This window comes from Cnephaeus nilssonii, assembly GCF_951640355.1.
Source record: "Cnephaeus nilssonii genome assembly, chromosome: 4".
Lineage (NCBI taxonomy): Eukaryota > Metazoa > Chordata > Mammalia > Chiroptera > Vespertilionidae > Cnephaeus > Cnephaeus nilssonii.
The window spans coordinates 83690635-83707165 of NC_137075.1; the positions used below are offsets into that span (position 1 = coordinate 83690635).

The following is a 16531-nucleotide window of genomic DNA, read 5'->3' on the forward strand; positions in this document are numbered from 1 at the left end:
CTTGGGCTTCGTCGTGTGCTTTTAGCGTGCTGAGGAATCACTTCGGAGTGCTCATTGAAACAGATCCCTGAATCTGACCCTAGCTTTGCAGAATCGGAAAGGTTGGAGGTGAGGCCCCCAAATCTGTATTTTTACACCCACTCCACCCCTCGGAGCAATTTTGACGTTGGCAGGCTACGCGCCAAAGTTTGGGAAGTACTGCTTACTAGGGAGATAATGACCTGCCTTGGTGATAGGTTTGGCGAGTGATTTAAAAGCTAATAAGGCAACAAGCAAGAAAGTGCTTTGAGAACCTGAGAGCAAACCAGTTCTTTGCAAATATTAGTAATCCAATAATCCAAATAATATACAAAAAAATCTAAATAATAATAGTAAAAGAGCTGGAGGACGAACTGCAAACACCACACAGTCCGAGCCTGAACCACTGCCCCATCCACTCCAGCGCAGTCGAGGTGACGGTCCCTTTAAGGCCCTCCCACCCCCCACTCCGGCTCACCTTCCTGGGGCGTGTGGCCCGCCGCAGCGCGTGCGTGCTGGCGGCTGTCGAACGCCTGAGCCTCCCAGTAGGGCGGTCGCAGCGGCGCGACGCCGGCGCTTGTTGCGTGCGCGCGTGGCCCCGCCCCTTCCCCTCCCCTTCCCCCTCCTCCCTGCCCGGGCCTCCCCCGCCCGCGCCGTACAGCTGGGCTAGTGACGCGGAGCTGCCGCCGCCGCGTTCTATTTTCTTTTTTCCTCCTCAGCCGGCAACAGCCTGCGCCCTGCCTCCCGCCGCCTCCTCCCGCAGCGCCGGCCAGCTGCAGCCAGACAAGGGCACGCGGGGCACGCGGGGCCTCGCCTACACCCGAGAGGGCTACGGGCGCGCGCAGGCGGCGGAGCGGATCCCGGCGCCGCGGAAGCTGCGAGCGCCCCCCTCCCGGAGGTCGCCGCGCCGTTCCCGGGGTAAGTTGTCACCGTGACCGGGGAGCGGCGGGGTCCGGCATTGTGTCACTGGCGCGCCCGGCTGGCTGTCAGGGGCTCGGAGTTGGGCGCGCACCGTCCAGGGGGAACGCCGGGGAACCGCGGCCGGCCGCCGGCGTCAGCTGCTCTGTGCTGTCTCGCTGTCACCCGGCGGGGGCCAGCCGGGCCCGGGGCCGGGAGGGCGGCCGGGGAGGCTGTGCCGAGGCCTCGAGGAGGACCAGTCGGCCGTTTTGCAGCCGGGAAGCTTAGTGGCGGGGGTCGGGGCACGCCGCCCTGGCCTCGCCCGGCGTGCGGGGTCGCGCTCGCTGCCGGGGAGTTCAGGGTGGAGACCACAGTTGCATCGCTGGGAAGCGGGTAGGCTGAGGCCCTCTTTCTTTTATTACTATTACTATTTTCCCCGCCAGCCGACTCTGGCTGTGCGTCCCGCACGGGGGCAGGGTTTGCTTAGCGACAGTGGATTTCCTGAGCAAACCTGGGAGTTCGTGTGAGCCCGGGAGTTTTCTGCAGCCCCGGCGCCCCTTCTGGTCTTTAATCTCAAAAACTTTTATTATCCCGGTTGAGACTCACCGAAACCATTTCCTGTTTATATATGTAGACTTAATTTTTTTTTTTTTTTTTTTACTCGTGTAGGTCTGACCCTCCAGTAGGATTGTGGCTGTGAGGTTGCTGAAAGTGGAAAAGGTTACCTGTAAGGAGATGAGGAGGGGGAGGTGGTTTGGGGGACCGTAAGATCCAGGAGAAAAGAGGCGTCAGAACCAGGTCCTTGGCTGGTTCCAGGGGAGTTCATGTTTTGGCGAAGAGGCCTAATGCTGTTGTTTCCACAGAATGTTCTCTCGGTGGCAGGCGACTCATTGGGCTTTGTTGCTCTTGGTAACTGGGCTTGTGTGTGCTTTGTACAGAGGTGCAATAAAACTCCTCCTCAGTTCAATTAAACTGTAGGTATTTACTCCCTTTCTAGATCTACCCAGGTGGGAAAGTGGGTCTTTCCATCTTTCACAGTGGTTAATTCATTTCTTGCTCTTTTCATTCCTCTGGTTTAGAATGTATGTGTGAATGATGTATACACACACCCTTTCTGTTTTGGGAATTCCACACCTAAATTCTCACCATCTAGTGGAGGCTAGTAGAGACATGTGCTTGGCATTGAGTTCTGAATGTATGGGCTTTGCATTTTTAGCTAGAGGCATATTCAAACAGAAGTGAAAATGTTCAGAGTTTGGGAGGGGCTCTCTACTTCCCCCTCAGTAAAGGAAGTATTCAGTAAAGCAACAATAATAGCAGCAATAGGGGAAAGTTCTTGAGGACTTAGTATGTATCAAGCCTTGTGCCAAGAACTTTACTTACTTGATGTCATTTAAATAAACAACAAACTTTTTTTGGTAGGTATTGGTATTATTCCCATTTATTTTTCAGTTGAGACCAAAGCAAAACAAATAACTTGACCAAGGTCACAAAGATAGCTTGGTGGTGGAGCCCACACTGTAACTTCTGGATTTTACTGTTAGTTTCTAGTTTGCTTACTTTCTGGTAAAACCAGAGTCATTATAGAGTCCTTTCAAAAGCACTACTTCTTCAGGCTATTTTTCAAATCCTGAGCTCCCTTAACTTTTTCTCCAAGGTATGTTTGCACAGCATTCATTTGTTCGTTTATTCTTCCATTCAGTACTCACAGGTATTTATGTGGTACAGAATGTATGTCAGGCACTGTGCTAGGTATTGGGGATACTGGAATAAATAAGACAGAACCCTCATGGAGTTCACAGTCTTTAAGTCAGTTTCATTTTTGTTTATGTTGTTAAATTTTCATTGGTGGCCATTTGCTGCTTAAGGAACTTTTTCCCGATGAATTAACTAGAGCGGTGGTCGGCAAACTCAATAGTCAACAGAGCCAAATATCAACAGTACAACGATTGAAATTTCTTTTGAGAGCCAAATTTTTTAAACTTAAACTTCTTCTAACGCCACTTCTTCAAAATAGACTCGCCCAGGCCGTGGTATTTTGTGGAAGAGCCACACTCAAGGGGCCAAAAAGCCGCATGTGGCTTGCGAGCCGCAGTTTGCCGACCACGGAACTAGAGGCCTGATAGGTAGGACTTCCCTGTACACACTGCGACTTTTTGGATACTGTAGTAGATATGGCATGTGATACAGGTCCTCACCTACAGCTAGACTGGAACAGAGACCCGGTGCTCAGAATCGGGCCTGCCCCAACCTCTGCTCTGCAGTGTTTAAACCCTGAGAGCAAACTCACTGTCAAATGGTGTTCAACTTATTTGCTGAGGTGTGCCTTCTCAAAGCCCAGAATTTGGGCTGACAGAAAGAAGAGGAAGAAAGGTAGAGTAAGATGTTATTAACAAAAAACAAAAACAAAAAAAAGATGTTATTAATGCAGGCTGGCAGATGAAGAGACCTTAACATTTTGTCTGGTTTCCTGGTTGGTCTCCATCTCGTGGTGATTGAACGTGTGCTCTTATGCAATGGTGCATCTCCTGGCAGGGGATTTCCTGCTTTGCTATTGCTGGGGCAGCAATTCCTATAGCTATCTCCCCCCCCCCCCCCCCATACACACATATGCAACTTCCAAAGGTAGTAAGTCACTTGGCTTCTTAAAAGTAAGAACTTACTTTAGGTTTATTGCTACTAAGCATTGTTTCACTTTCTTCATGCTTTTCCATACCCCAGATGAAAACTTGCCTTACGTTTTAAATCTTTCCTGGCGCTCTTTTTCCATATCCTTAGCTCTTTTGACAACCAGGTAACTACTGGTATCTGTTTGTGGGGTCAGAGAATTACAATATCTTCTTAAAAAATTACAGAGTCGCATAATTTTACTCCTTTCCTTACCCAAACAAGTGATCTGCGAGAATGTCTTTAGCAGAGCTGCTTGTAGGCCGAGAAGGAAGGTCAGACAGCATATGTGCTTCTTTTCCCTCTAGTTCCCCGTTACCAAGAGGTAGCAGCAGAGCTGGAATGCCCTTTTATAGGTCTGAAGTGCCTACTTGGAGACCTGCATGTCAGCAGACCCATTGGGCCAGGTTGTGTAATTGCATGCATGAAGCATTTTACTAAGCTCCTGAACTGACATGTGATCCCCAGTTGAAGCTGACAGGCCGTATTCATTTTCCCTTTTCTATCTGCCTGGACAGTTAGGGATGTCTTATTTAGGGGGCATTCCATCAAGCAGTAGGAGAAAGATGAGAAGAAACGAATAATAGAAGAAGCCCAGTGCCTTTAAAAAACAACAACAAAAAACAACTTTGGAAGCAAATATTGCTCTGGTGCAGACTTGAGTGGTGAGGGTTAAGACAATTGGGTTAAGGGTAAGCATTGGGACAAATGCATATGTGATGATAGAGGCTCTCCCCCAACTAATCCTCAAGATGGCTTCAGTCTGGGGCCACCCACATATTCCACTGTAGTGAGATTTCATTTAATGGAATGTGTGTGTGTGTGTTTTAAATTAATATTCTTAAGTTAGGTTGCCATATCGCAGGAAACTTGAAAACTAAAGCAGTGAGAAATAATGCCCGTAATGTGGGAAGGCTATTTTCCTATTGGTGGGAGTGAAGGAAGCCATTTGAGGTTGGGGCTGGGGGTTTTGTAATGGGTATTTGAAGCTGCTAACAGCTGTGAATCTGAGACCAGTAAAGCAATTTCAGGGGAGCATTGGGGTGACTGTCCTTGAGCATTAAGATCTGTTCACTCCCACCCTGGGTTGGATTCAAGGCAACAGCCTTTGTTCCCTAGGGTGATGGTAAGTTCCGGTCTCTGTGTAAAAACCTTTATCTGAAAAAGTAGAGGTGGAGAAAGAATAACCTTTCACAAGGCTTAGGTTTTAGCCCCGGAGCCTGTCAGGCACCTGTGAGTGTTTCCTTTTTCTAGTCCTCATGTGTTCCTGTGATGGTGTCCTTTTCCTTTCACTTCTAGTCCTGTGGCTTGGAAGCAGCAGGGTTCCTCTGTTTGTTCTCTCATCCTTTGATTCTTACCCGAGTGTGGACGTCTCCACTCTGCTGGCAGACCTTGTAGTGGCGCCAAACTGGTTCGCTTCAGCCATGAAAATCCACCTGTGCTATTGTCAGGGCTGGGGGACAGTGGCGTCCCTGTGAAGGTATTGGTCTGGCAACAGCAGAAAATGCAACTGTAGTGAAAACTAAGTGGGTTTCACAGACTCTGGTGTTGCCTGGGATGTAGTCTCTCTCCCTGGCTCTTACATCTCAAAAAAGGAAAGTAGCCACCCTTGAAACATCTAAAGGCTATATGCTAAGAATCAGAAACAGAATATTATTGAAGTTTTTTTTTCCAAGCAGAAACAGATGCAGTTCCCTGTTACTGTTAGCAGTGTTAGTAAATCCTTAAAATTACCTGATAGCTCTGTGCCCTTAAATGTACTACCACCTCCCACACACATATATAAGTATATACTTTTTCTTTCTTTTATTATTTTTGGCAGGGCCCCTTTCCTTGACTTGGGGAATGTTAGCCTGGGATTCCTGATGACAGTAATAGGTTCCCAGTGGGTTTGCAGGTGGCAGTGTTGGTAACTGACAATTCTTTATTACTCAGAAGAGGATCTTCTGTGGTGAAAATGAAATGATTCAGGGTTCTTTTCTCCTGTAGTTGGAGATCGGGCACAAAATCTCATAAGAAGAGACACAAATAGGGGCTCTGTCTCAGTTCTTCTTTTCTTACCATCTTTTCTTAGGAGGAGGAACGTCCAGTCTTTCCAAGTCCAAACTCCTGCCTTGCAGTGACTTGCTTTCACCCACAGAAGTTTAAGATCAGGGCGTGGAATTGCTCTGTGTGTACTCTCCTTGCTGAAATTTTGGCTACACTAGGGTTTGGCTTCTGAAATAGCCAGTAAAATGAAACTGGCTTCTGGGAATGAGATAGGAGTGTTTATCCCATTCTTCCTTCTTTGGGCTGTTCTGAGGTGATCTCAATGAACTAAGGAAGTGGAGGTTTAAGAATGGGAACTTAAAAAGAGGACAAGGTGGTTTTGCTTATTTTGCTTTTTATTATTTTTTAAATATATATTTATTTCAGAGAGGAAGTGAGGGGGAAGAGAGAGAGATAGAGAGAAACAGCAATGATGAGAGAGAATCATTGATCGTCTGCTCACTGCACTCCCCCTACTGGGAATGGAGCCAGCAACATGGGCATTTGCCCTGATGGGGAATTGAACCGTGACCGCCTGGTTCATATGCTGACACTCAACTACCGAGCTGCATTTAAATTGTAGCTAGGCAAACTTTCTGAAGGAAGATAGAGGTGTGTGCGTGCGTGTCTATCAGTACACTGAGACGATTTTACAGAAAGCTTGGAAAATAAAGGGAAAAAAGTCACCATAATTCTACTATCCAAACATCATTTCCATGTATTCTGTTTTTTTCTTTTAATTGGTAATCTGAGTACATTCAATTTTTTTTTTAACTTAGCATTATATCATAAACACTTTCCTTATGGCATGTAGCCTTTTGTAATTATTTTTAATGGCTTTATAATATTCCATCAAATAGATAATCTGTGATTTAAATATTATCGTTTATATACATAGATCATTTCTAAGTTTGCTCAAGGAGAGTTTTTCCAGAGGGGTAATTTTATTTAATCTAATATGTATCTTTTTAAAAACAGCTTTATTGAGATCATTTATATATCATAAAAGTAACCCATTAAAAGTGAACAACTCAATGGATTTTAGTATATTTACAGAGTTGTATAACTATCAACACAATCTAATTTTAGAACATTTCATCACCCCAAAAGAAACCCCACTAGTAGTCATTCCCTGTTCCCTACAATGCCCCCCGCCCACAGCCACCACTAACTAATCTGTTCTCTCTATAGTTTACCTACTTGGACATTTCATATAAACAGAATCCTACAATATGTAGTCTTTAGTAATTGACTTCTTTCACTAAGCATAATGTTGTTGAGGTTTACCCATGTTGTAGCATGTAATGGTACTTCATTCCACTTTATTGCTAAGTAATCTGTTGTGTACACCTTTTGTTTATCCATTCATCAGCTAATGGACAGTTGGGTTGCATGTTTTTTGGTAACTAAGAATGATGTTGTTATAAACATCCATGCATAAGTTTTTCTGTGGATATGTGTTTTTATTTCTCAGGGAGATATTTTAAAAGCTGCATTCAAATTTTACTTTGAAGTTTCCATTGTACTTGGTTATGCAGTTTGTTTGGGGAAGAACAGTGTTATAGCAAAATCTCTTGGTGTTGGGGATATTGCCCTGAATTAAGAAAAGATGTTATATACACAAACACAGAGAATCTTTTGTTTAGGAAGTTTGAACTCTCCAATAGCATTGTTTCCAACTCTTTGGTGCAGAACTGTAAACAGTAGTGAGCGTTGAGAGATGCAATAGTGCCTAAATTCAGTGCACATGTACTGCTGCTTTTTTTTTTTTTTAAAGAGGATTTTCAGCATGAAGCCTCAGTTCTAAGTCACATCATTGCGTTTTATGGAGAGCTTTACCATGAATCTCACAGAGCTTTCCTTATCAAATGTAATTTATAGTTTTCAGAAGCATTTCCTTTCCTTATGAAAAATCCCATGCCAGGGTTTGGGCACCTGCTTGGAGGCTTCTGCTAGGCTGGGGAGTTGAATGCTTACTGAATAGAGAGCCAACCGTTGAAGTAGGGGGTAGGGCTCTTTACTTGTGGACCTCATTTGCACCGGAGGTTAAAAATATAGATCATGCCAGACACAAAGAGGAACAGATGGTGCTGCTGGGAGTGTCATTTCCTCTATGGGATCCACCCTTGGGTGATTTTACATAATACCAGCCATGTTACTGAAATAACGCAGTAGCTGGTCTTGCTTTCTCTGCTCCTAGATCAAACGTGCATATGCTGGCCACCTGAGTTTTTTATTAGAGGGTCAAGATGGTTCCACCCTAGAGAACTATGTGGGTCACAGGGCACATGTGCTTTGTCCAACAAACAGGACAGAAACCAGGAACTTGAATTATTTCCTCCTATACCTGTGTTAGGTTTCTGTGCCTGGAGCCAAGCCCAAGGATCAGTCCTTCCAGAAAATTCCTGTGTGTGTGTGTGTGTGTGTGTGTGTGTGTGTGTGTAAGTAAATGTGTGTGAATGCAGTCATAACTTCCCTGCCACAAGTCATTGCCAAAAGTTTGGATTCATGCAAATTCTATTCCCAAGTCCTAGGAGTCTCAAAAGGCTGAGTGAAGTGAGACAAGATTCTTATCTGAAGATTGAATTATTAACTATGGTATCCAGATGTTACTACAAAACTCCTTGTATAGCAGAGAGATTCTGTAGGCTCATGAGATACTGGAGTTGGAAGGATGGGACTTTGGAGATCATCTCATTCTACCTCCTCAATTTATAGAAGGGAAAATGGAAAACGGATGCTCAGAAGCTGACTTCCCTGAGTAGTGACAGGCCCAGGAGAGAAGTCGGAGCTCCAGATTCCTGGTTTAGTGTTCTTTCTACCCCAGTTTGTTTGACTTCTTTTCTCTGGGCCTGTCCCAGGAAAAGGGATTAGGAGCCCAGGATGGTGTGTGATTCATATTGTTAGGAACAAATTCATGCCCCTTCTGTGGTTGTGATTTTGAGTCTAATAGTGAAATTACAAAGAGGACTGAGTCTTTACTAGTAAGGATAGAACTGTCCTTAAAATGGGCACTGTTGTTCTTAGGTTGGGCCTGCTTAACTATTTTATCTCTGTACTGTGCTTCTTTGCCGTTCGAAAACATCTGACTGTAAGCCAATAAGATGTGTCCTCTGAGTCATTTCCCCCTTTGGGTCTCTCTTGCCCAGCCTGGGACAGTGACAGGAGCCGGTGACATCCTAGGTGTAGTAGAACTGCCTGATAATTGAGAACATGCTGTCTGGGAGGGCTGGGTGCTCTCTCCCTTCTACCCCATTAACTGGAACCCTTCATGGCTGTGGTTCTGATTTCCTCAGGTTTATATTATGTAGGACCAGCCAGCCATTCAAATGCAATGTGAATACTCATCTCTAACTGTGTCTCTAACCAGCCAGGAAGGAAATAAGCTGCCTGGGCTGAGGTCATCCTATATAATAAAAGTGTGGTATGCAAATTGCTCCCTAAACCGGGAGTTCTTCCAGGAGTTCGACCAGGGGGCGGGGCCTGCCGGGGGTGGGGGAGGGGGAGGGAGGGAGGCCCTGGCTGGCTGCCACCAACCTCTAGGGACCCTACCAGTGCATGAATTTCGTGCACTGGGCCTCTAGTATATGCTATAAACTTTTCCCATCCCGAAAACCATTGAGCAGCTTTGTTTTCACTGGGTGCTGCTCTTTCAGTTGGCATGCTCAAGACATTTCTAGAGAATTAAGAAATGGTATGTTGGCTGGTCCACACCTTTATCAGTCCTTGATTCCCATCCGCCTCCAGGTAGAAACTCTGCCATGGGAAGGCCATCTGCCTCCTCGTTTCAATCCTGTGGGGATTTTGCTCGTTACACAGCAGTATGACAAGAAAAACAGGTTCTGGGTTTCATAGGAGTTCATTGGTCCATCTCCCTCCCTTTACTTGCACCTTGAAGCCATAATAATTTGTGTGTTGATAATCTGGTTGGGCTTGACATCCAGCTGGTAGGAGGTGGGTACCTGATTGCTACAGAAACTAAAAGGAAGTAAATCTAATCATTTGTTTGGCAGGTATTTAGTGAATACCTGTGGTCGGTGCTAGGTATACCCACCTGAGCTCTTGGGTGGGGGTGGGGGAGGGGTGGTAAACAGATAACAAAATGGACTCGATATTTGCCTTTGAGGAGTTAACACTGTGGGGGAATACCCATGGATTATTTAATTTGAGAGTAATATTGAGGAATGTGTTGTGTACAACTTTCAGCTTGACTACTCTTAAGGAGTCATTCTGACTTTTTCAGTGACATCTGTGCCCAAAACCAATAATCACCCTGGAAGGGAGAAGGGCTTGAAAAATATTCTTGGAGAATTCTTCCTGGACTCCCAAGCAAATTGCCTTTCACTGCAGAGTGAGCTAGGTCTAGGAGTTTGGTCTGGTGTGAGGATACCTGTTTTCTGCCTTTACTAAAACCAATCAGCTTTTCATGTGGGAACATTTTCTGACCCTGAAATAACTTTTTTTTTTTTTTTTTTTTTTTTTTAAATTAAGAGGAAAGCAGGTTTGGGTTCAACAGTGAGAAATTGGGAGAAGAGAAATGGATAGATAGGATCAGTAGCATGAATTCCTTAGGAATCTTTTTTCTTCCATCTCCCCAAGCCTCAATTTTTAGATATAAATGTTGATTTGTGGTATCTCTTATCCTGATATATCTGTGTCTTTCTAACCTGCTGGGGGCAGTAAAGGACCTAATACAATACTGACAAAAATGAGACTCCTAATAAATGCACATACCCATATGTTTTACCTCTATGGGTAGCCATCTCTGTACAGGTCCAGGTTCCAGGCTGAGATTCAAAGTCCCCTCAGGTCAGTGACTGTCTCATTCACTCCTTTGTACTCAATTCCTGGATTAATTTGTTCACTGATAAGTGAGTGATCAGGTGTAGACGACTAAAGTAAAAGGAGAGAGGGCAAGGTAATTTTGAGGACGTGAGCCTTGATGAGGAGGAATCAGAGTGGTAGTATTAATGAAATTCTAAAAAGAGACATTTGGGCCCTACCAACATGGCTCAGTGGTTGAGCATAGACCTATGAACCAGGAGGTCACAGTTCGATTCTCGGTCAGGGCACATGCCCAGGTTGTGGGCTCAGTCCCCAGTGGGGATTGTGCAGGAGGCAGCCAATCAGTGATTCTCTCTCATCATTGATGTTTCTATCTCTCTCCCTCTCCTTTCCTCTCTGAAAATCAATAAAAATATTTAAAAAAAGACATTTGGAGGGAGGTCTGCTTTGAATGAAAAACTAATATAAACTAGGAGATACAATGCTGTTAATGTTCACCAAGTTCACTGTGACTGGTACCAGGAAAAGAAGACAGCTCAGGAACCATGGAGGTGGGAGGAGGTGAAGGAAAGAGGGGGTGTTGGAGGTTGTTCAGAATGTTTTAGCAAGGTCAGTCATAACAAACACAGGACCCCTTAAGAATTTGGTCGTAAGAACAGAAAGTACCCTTGCTAATTTTCAGGTGCAGGTCTTTGTTTCTAGAACTCTATCATTCATTTAGAAGTCTCTGGAGGCATTAGTCACGACCTAAATTTAATTTACACATGTGCATCTTAGTTTGGTCTTATTTACATATATATTTAGCATCCACTGTGAATCCAAAGTAGTTAACACAGGATGGCTTGTTTCTATTTGTTCTCCAGAATTGAGCTCTTTTGGGGATGGTTCTATTGTTTCTGGAATTATAAAATATAATGATGTGGGTCATCTCCTCTGAAAGTCTGTGTATGCTGTTGAAAAATCACATCTTTGAAAGAAGGGCTGCTCTCTATAAATACTGACTTCTTTTTTTGGTATAGATATATATGAGTAACAGTAGAATAAACAGATTTCAGAGGCTCTGGTAAAACTTTCTGTGAATAGCAACAAGGTAGGTATTTTTCAAGTAGTGCATCTGAATGCATTTATTAATTGAACAAATATTCATTGAATGCTCTTTGCCATATAATCACCCCATGCCCCCTAGGAATTCTTTTCAGCACACAAGTTAAACATTTTTTAAAATTGTTCTCCAGTGTTTTGGTTAGTCTCTTTTATCCTTATAGATTTCAAACCCCTTAAGGATGGAAAGGGCTGGTTTAAGCTTCCTCCGCAGGCAGGGTATCCATATTAATAGCAATAAAGACTTTTTTCATTTTACAAAGTGCTTTCAGATAAAACATCATATAATACTGTGAGGAAGGTTTTAGTCCTATTTTACAAATGGGGGGGGGGAAAGGCCTTTGATAACCAGTAGACATTTATCATCCTCTGTACATGTAAATAATGATGCTGGGTCAGTTGGGGCTCAGGCTTAATTAAACATTGGTTATCCCATGCTGGGAAATAGGAAACCTGGAATTGCAGACTGGATAAATTTTAACTTCCTCATGAAAAGCAATGTAATGACTTATTTCCTGTTCCCCCACCTCCATCTCAGCATAGGTACTCAAGGTCAGAATGTTTTTGTGTACCGATGGGACAAAAATGTGCAAATGTACATAATTTGAAAGGACAACTTTCATCTCCTATGGAAAAAAGCATCTCCATATAGCCCAAGGGGTTTTTATTTTTATTCTTTGGAGGAGAGGAGACCATAGGGACAAAACCCTGGCATCTAGAAATCCATGCAGTTTTTGGGTTTTTAGAGGGTCCATTTGGGGATATGCCAGAGCAGAAATTCTGAGTTCCTCTGGTTCTAAGGGTTCTGTGATGGGGATTTTGAGTGGCTCTGCAAACTTACTCTGTATCATGCCTTGTTGCAGTCTTCTTTCTGTCTTTCTGCAGGTGTGTTCTGACTTCAGGGAGCAAAGGTGGGTCTGGGCCCTCCTTGAGATGCCTCCCCCTCTCCCCCAGTGCTGTTTTTAAGGGGGGATTGTCTTGGCTCTTGGCTTCAGAACTCATTAGGGTTCGTGAAGGAGTGTCCTTTTTTTTTTCTTGCTGACCCAGAGACCCAGGCTCTCCTGTAGGTGAGGCTTGACCTCCTCTTCCCCATTGCCCTGCCTTTGTTTTCAGAGCCAGATGAGCCTTATGTTGGCCATGAGGAGGTTAGAGGTGAAGGTTCTGCCTCACCCATGACAGCTTAGATTGAGGAAGCATAAAGCAGTGCTAACGTTACTGGGACAGGGTGTGCTTGGCCAGCTCTGTCTGTGTTTTCCATTTAGTTGGGAATGTGGAGGAGTAAGACTGGCTGTGGGCCACACATAGTTTCCCCCTTTCCTATGGTGAAGGAAAATGGCCGATTGTTGTAAGGAGTGGGTACTGAGTGGGAAGCAGTGGAAGACAGCTGGACCTGGAACCAGACTGATCGTGCTTTCAGCCTCAGCTCAGCCACTTACCAGTTGTGTGTCCTTGAGCAAATTTAACCTCTGAACCTCAGTTTTATTGTAAAATGGAGATGATAATGTCAGTGTTACCTGTCTCTAGAAGGGTGGCTACCAAAATATTAAGGATTACCTGGGCTGGGGAATTCTGGCGTCAGGAAGGATAACAGGAAACTATAACTTCTTAAACTTCCTTTTTGTATCATTAAATTTTTTTACTGATATGTCTAACTTAAATAATTAATTAAAATTATGTTTAAAAGTACTCCCTCCTGGGAGTATTGTGAAAATCAAGCCCTGGCCAGGTAGCTCAGTTGGTTAGAGCATCGTCCTGATGCGCCAAGTTGCGGGTTCGATCTCCGGTCAGGGCACATATAAGAAGCAACCAATGAATGCATAAATAAGTGAAACAACAAATCTCAATCTCTCTCTCTTTCTCTCTCTCTCTCACTCCCCCCACCTCCCCCCCCTCTCAAATCAATTTTAAAAATAGAATAAAATGGGATATTTAAAACACTTAAGTACAGTACCTGACAACCAAAAGATACTCAAATGGCAGTTTATTTGGGGAAGAAGTGATATAAATTAGTAGTCAATCCTTGCTCTTGTAGTGTTAGATTTTTGTGTCTAATTTGTATGGCTTTGGATAAATTTCTTTGTTAAGCCCTAGCTTCTTCAATTGAAAATGGAGGATTACAATAGTATCTATTACGTATAGAAGGTTTGGAAGAGACATGTAAAGCAGTTGCCTGGTATCTGGCACATAGTAATTGCTCAGTAAATGTTAACTGTTATCAGCACTGGCCAGGGCCACAGATGTAAAAGGCACCACTGATCTGGATAGAGGGGATTGTCGAGGGTCACTTTCGTGGAGCTGAGTGAGGTAGAGAGGCCAGCTTAGGACCAGGTCCTTTCTCCACTCCCCAAGGCAGATGGACCACATGTAGAATGACAAAAGGGAGGGGCTTGTTTCCTCTCTTCTTTCTTCTACATCCTCCTGGCTTGGCAGGTGGTAGACTCCTTACTACTGCTCTTGAAGGTTCCTGTCTCTCCACTCCTTCTGCTGTAGTCTACGCTAACATCTTCACAGTTCTGAGTCTTCTCTTTTCTCCTTCTTTCATCCTGGAAGGCCTTCACTAGGATGGGCTCATCTTATCTAGGGCAAGGCTTCTCTCCATACCATTTTGGTACTGTCCATAATTTCCCACCTGCTGTGTTTGTGGGAAACTATCTGCCTGTTTGTGGGGTGAATGGTTGAGTTGAAGCTAGACTTGGTGGGAAATAGATTTTGTGTTTTGCTGTGGGGTCCTGCTCTGTATAGTCACATTTTGTGAGGAAAAAAATGCTGAGTGATGTCAGCCCAGTATTGTTTATAGGTAGTGAGAAATTCTCATCTCCAAACTCAGTTGTGGGGCCAGAGCAGATTATGCCACCAGTTTCTCATCTTGGGTTTGTATGGTACTTATACTTCTCATCCTTACCCCTTTGTTTCTCTCTTTATCAGACTTTACCACATTTGCCTTGCTCTCTTCTTCACAGGGATCATGAAATACTTACCAGTTGGTAAAAAATATAGGCGATGCAATGTCAAAAATTGTACCTGTCTAAGTTTGGTTACTGGCCTGGATGAAGGAGTGTGCATATTTGTACAGGCTCTTGCACTTGATAATTTTTGTTTATTTCAAATACACTTTTTCCCAAATTTGCAGTTAGTGGTGGTTGGCAAACCTTTATCCCATTTTTCTTTGGACTATATGCTTGGTATTGAGATCACATTTTATAATTCCTTATCAGGATGTAGACAAGTTGGCTATGACGCCCAGCCTGGTTTCTTTTCCTTATTTATGGCATCAAAATGCATCCTGTTGGCTTGGCAAAAGGAAGATTCCTGGAGGACCTTGAAAGACCTCATGGAAAGGACCCTCCTACTCTTAGCTAATTGCAAAATAACACTCTTCAGTAGAGAAGCCACCCTCCCAGCTACTTTAAGAAAACCCCTCTAAAATACAAGTTGTTCAGGCTGTTTATCATGTTTCTGTAGTATTTATCCAGTTTTTGAAGATAGACTTGCTTAAATTCATCCTGGTTATAAGGGTGATGCCTGGAAGTTTGGGAGGGGATACTTATAAAAGAACCAAGCTCTAGTTTTATTTCAGGCCTATTCATGAACTTGCAGGAGCAGCTTTAGGGCACCAGGAAGAGAGGAGTGGCACACTGCCTTGGATCTATAATCCAGGATGCCACCTTTTGGGAATTGTATTGTAGGCAGTCCTTGGCCTATGTGAAGTGAAGCCTGGGCATTATCAGAAATGAACCAGATGGTATTTCTAGTAAAACTGGCAGATGTTTTTGCTATCAGAATTAATTTTAAAAATTTTACATGTAAATATAGACTTGTGGAAATCTCCCTTTTGGGGTTTTAGTGCTACCCTTGCCTTTATTTATCCCTTGCTTCTGGCCAGAAATGACTTTCAACTCTGTGTCTTCCCATCCCCTTTGTTTACTTTCATCACTGAATGGGTCATTTGTGGTGGGGAGGTAAAGATGATTAGTTCTCTCAGTGTAATTTGAAGGTTGTTGATGGGACCATGTGCCAGAATGTATCTGCTACACAGATAACATTGGTGATGAAAATGTTCATCACTTGAGTTATTCCTGTGGATTAAGGCATTTGGATATAGTAGGTATGATACCTAGAAAGAGTGACTGTATCAGGGTCCCAGAGCCCAGAAAAGAAAGAAGAAAAATCCTGTGGGGATTAGATCAAGGCAGAAGTATTGAGTGCATGCGCTGTGGTAGATGCTGTACAGATCAGAAAATCAAGCTTAAAAAATTAAGTACTATAATTTACTGGGTGGGAGCTAGAACCAAGGTTGGAGTTGCTACATAGCCTGTGTTTTTTTCATAGTAGATAAAATATATGTGGATTAGGAAATTGGGGTGGAGAATGAGATGGTGAGGGAGACATAGGACAAATGCCTAGAGAGAGGAGGGCAGGGCCAGGTTGGAGCTGCAGTGGAGGGGTGCTTGGGAGTGGATGGTTCTGAGTGAAGAGTGTGGAAAGAAGAGGTTGGTTAACAAAAACAAACTGAAGGGGAAAATAAGGTGGGTTATCACTTGGGGACGGGTATACCATTGGAAGGATGGCAGCTCTTCTCTAAAGGAAGCCCTGCAGGTGGCAGTTGGGCCCTGGAGGAGGCCTTTTAATCCTGGTATTTATAGATTGGCCTGTACTCCACTGAAAGGCAACTCCCATTTCAGTTAGCGAAGGCAGCATTATCTGCCTTTGACACACTGCATTTATAGATCCTCATTTGGCCCAGCTGGAGAGGCTGGGTAATATCCTGTTGTATTATCATGACTCCCTGCTGCCTCGGAGGTTGTGCAGGGACAGTTCCCTTTAAGTGACCTCTGCCTGCACCCTTTCCTGCAGGTGCTCCTTTTCCTCTCAGGGATGAGTTGGAGTCAGGACTGGGAGAAGTAGCCTTTTGTGTCTGTGTTCAATCAAGGTAGCCGGGAATTCCCTGGGATGATGATTCTGATTTATGTCCAGTTCCTTGCCACAAGGCTGGGGTTGCTCTGCCCAACATGCAGTCCAATTCAACACTGATTTA

The 16531-nt window shown here is 44.1% G+C and overlaps 1 protein-coding gene across 2 annotated transcripts in view; it reads left to right on the top strand.

Moving 5' to 3' along the window:
- The first annotated feature begins 648 nt into the window (after positions 1-648).
- Positions 649-16531, top strand: part of SUSD6 (sushi domain containing 6) — a 97426-nt gene continuing 81543 nt past the window's right edge. For both annotated transcript variants that reach the window (XM_079769628.1, XM_079769627.1), the window contains exon 1: positions 649-936. The gene's annotated coding sequence lies outside the window, so the exon portion shown is untranslated. The remainder of the gene's footprint in view (positions 937-16531) is intronic.